Here is a 3,984-nt window from a genome sequence, read left to right on the forward strand (position 1 = left end):
GCTCTTCAAAGGACGGTAGCTACCGCCGCGCGCTTTAATCTCGCGTTAACGACTTCATGTAACCAGCCGCGAGACTAATGATAAGGGCGAGTCTCGAGTCGTATCTATCAAACAAACAATAAAGAGAATGGAAAGAGAGAGAGAGAGAGAGAGGCTGAAAGAAACGGAGTATCCTTGGCGTTCGCCATTTTTTCGATGGCCGTGCGGGAAAAGGTGTGAACTCCTTAAGCTGCCGAGGTGTCGGCTCGTCAGCAGTCAGGAAGGTGTTGGGCCGCGATCATTTATTATCTCGAGATTGAATTTCTCCTCGGCTCGGCCAGCGCCTCGGTTTAATTAAAATATCGTTATGGGTAGGCGGGGATTCCTGCCGCCGTCATCTCGCCTCGCCTCGTCCGGCCTCGTCCCGTCTCGTCTCAAACCTCGTCCAAGCCGACCTCGGCCTCACCCAATATATCGTCTCCTTCTCTTTTCGAAAGCATTCACGATGACCGACCGCGAGAATGCGGTCCGAGGGAAATATGCGCGTTGCTTCCGTTGACCATCGTCTCCTCGATCACGAATTATTTGTCCCGGCTTCTTCAATTTATCAACATTCTTCGGCTCGTGCATTTCTCGTCAATTTTTTCAGCCGAGATTGCATATAGTATTGCGTAAGCGAATTCGGGCGATGATTAATAGTGTTTTGAATGAAATTTCTCCGATAGGGAGCGTGACACGTGTCCTTAATCGTTGCTATTCGTTAACCGTAAATGTCCAAGTATCGATTCTTCTGTTAATAACATAATTTACTTCTGAAAGGAGCGAAAAATAAATCTAAAAAGTCTGTAAGTTATTGATAATAATTTTATGCGGCTTGCAAGATTTTTTTTTTTTTAGAAAATTATTTCTTAAGAATCGACTTCCCTTAGTAAATACGAAACGACAGAATCCATGAAGGGATCGATGAAAGTTATTCGAGACATAATCACGATTAGGTCTATTCAAAATTCAATTCGCGCATGTCATTGGATAAGGATGGTGAATCGTTTGTCGATTTGTTACTTGTTAAGTGAGGAATCGATCGACTAATCACGATCGATTCGCTTTTTCTTAATTTCCTTAAAAGCGTCCGGTTGACAGATTACACACAACTGCGAAAGAAGCAGCAGAGCGGATCGGCGGCGCGGCTGCGTTTATCCGCCTCGCGATCAAAAAGTGATCAATACGGGCCGATCCTGGCTGACCCGAGCGATAACGAGGTATTAACGATCGGAGCTGAACCAGTTCGAAGGGAAGGTGGTTGTTCACGGACGAGGCTCACGTTTAGCCGATCGGTCGAGGCCATCCCGTCCGATCTCCCTCTCTATTTCTCTCTCTCTCTTTCTCTCTTTTGTCTCCTCTTTCTTTCCTCTCCCGTTCACTCTCCGGCGAGCCTTTTGTCTCGGATCGTCTTGGGGTTTTCGATTATCGTCCGGTACCGGGCACCGTAACGATCGCCTAACTCAGTGGGCCCGCCCCCAACAAACGGCGACTCCACCTTCCAAAGACCCCGGGCCCCACTTTTTGCATTTAAATTAATTTGCGCCGATTAATTTTTAATTAAAGCCGAGAGCCCGGGTCCCGGCCAGGCGCGAAACGCTCGCGTCAAACGCTCACCGGTCGGCCGATCGAATAATATTCTCCTCGGCCGCTTTCCGGAGCCTTAAACGAAGCGGCCTGGGTGATTTTGGCGGCGCTGCGATTGGACGTGCGCGAATTTATGATACGGGGAGATTGGGGTCCAGAGGGATTCCAGGGACGAGCAGGCGAGAGAGAGCTGCACGCGATTCGATTCGCCGTTTAGATAATTGAATCGGTTATTTTTCAACGAATAATATACGTGTAAAAATTAAGCGTGCGATAGTAGGTCTAGAGTCTATTTAATCATTCGATCTCGCCATCGTATTTTATATCAGGTCAGATACTTAATTCTTTTTATTCAAACGGTAGAATAATGATCGATTTATCATTGTGAATGGGTAATATAAAGAAACTATACTTCGCATATGTTTTTCATGTTAAAAAAGGAATTGAAGAATGGACGGCTTCTTGTTGCATGCAACAAGCCCATTACGTATACTTATTAAGAACGGAAACACGTCACGAGGTTTGAGCAATCTCTGCTCGAGCAGCTGGCTGCGAAACTGCGAGAATATTTCAATTCAAGCGGAAAACATTTGTAGAGTTTTTTATGTCTTTTGAAAAATTTTCGATTTATCGGGGAGACATATGTGAGATTCTGAATTAATCTATCTAAATATCCGGAAAATAAATCATTCGGACACTTTATCCGCAAATTATTTAACGCTTAATTTTCTTTCTTAATATTTTACATACTGTCTGAGGAATTAATTTGTCATACCTATACTAATATTGTCATACATATTTAAATACAAGAGGAAGATTAATTAATAACGCTTAATTTTCTTTCTTAATATTTTACATACTGTCTGAGGAATTAATTTTTCATACCTATACTAATATTGTCATACATATTTAAATACAAAAGAAAGATTAATTAATAATCGTGCCTTCGAAGAAGCCGATTCCACGCGCGATAACGATTTCCGATAAATCAGCGAAGCCCGGCGTGATAATCCGCGATGCTGCGTCTGTTCGGTTTCCTTTTCTTTCTTCCTCTCTTTGTCTCACGTCCAATTTTCTCCTGCGAGGATACTTCGGTGTGGATCCCCCGTACGAAAGACAGCGCGGCGTTCATAAAACGGCCGTAAAACACTAAACGGCTGTAAAGCCGCTGGCCCAAAACGCGCGTCTGGCTTGGCGCGTTGTGGTTGCTGCCGTTGTTGTTGTTGTTGCTGAGCAACGTGTTTCTTCGCAATCCGGCCGGATAGAGACACGCACCTCCGACATTAAATCACTCCGCAACCACGCCCTATCCTGTCTCCCTTTCTGTCCTTTTACCTCTTCTCCGTTCGCGGATCTCTCGAGACGCCTTTTCTCGCGTGAAATTCTCGTCTTCGATTTGTCGTCAGATCTTTCGAATCTTTATTCTTGTACAAGTATTGTTTTTGAAATCTTTGCGTAGCCGATTAATTCAGATGAAGAGCGACGGTTTTATTTTCTAATAAACGAAATCGCTTTTATTTTCGCGTCTCTACTAATCGATTGCCTTTTAACTCGTGGCGAAGAAAGCAGGATGTATCGCGATAACTGTATCGTGCAAGAGTGCTTATCAACTCCGCGAGTCAATCTATCGTCGCTTGATAAATATATAAACTTAGCTGATATTGAATCTTAAATTCCGTTGGCGCTTCGATCCTTCTTTTTAAATCCGAATCCCGATTAAATCCCCCCATCCCCCTCTCGTAGACGGTAATTACAAGACGACTTCCGGCAGAATCCGCGAGGCTATTCGCGCTGGCAATTTCCGGCCGATGATTCCACGCGACGCAAAGATTATCCGCCGCATTATCATCTCGATCGATGAGCTACCGCACGATAATCATTCGCCGAATACGAAAGAGAGCACGACGTTTAGATCCTCAAAGCGGAACATGATCGATACAGGATGATCGATTCTCTTTTTTTTTTTCACGCTCGATGTTTGTATTGCGAATTGAAACATTCGTTAAGTTAAAGTGACGGGAATAACTTTGTATGCCTGAAATAGCGGAGCCAATTATAATTATGTACGTAGGCGACGGTGGTTACGCGTCGTATTTATATAATTAGCGGATAATAGTAACCTGTTGTGACTGCGAATGCATAATAAAGGAGGCTCATGAAATTAGAGCACATGTAGTAGCTGCATAAATTCACGATGCTAAATGAATATCCATTAAATTGATAAAGACAAGTTTAGTTTTTATAATACGCGTCTTTTAACAAGATAAGATTTATGCTAATCGCAAGTGTTTATCTGCTCGGTTGCATACACGATGAATAATTCTAAGACAAGAAAAAACTTCTCAACATCTTTTTTAGACATATTGTTGGAATTCCAAG

The sequence above is a fragment of the Formica exsecta genome, unplaced genomic scaffold (genome assembly GCF_003651465.1).
Source record: "Formica exsecta isolate Colony F162 unplaced genomic scaffold, ASM365146v1 scaffold120, whole genome shotgun sequence".
Lineage (NCBI taxonomy): Eukaryota > Metazoa > Arthropoda > Insecta > Hymenoptera > Formicidae > Formica > Formica exsecta.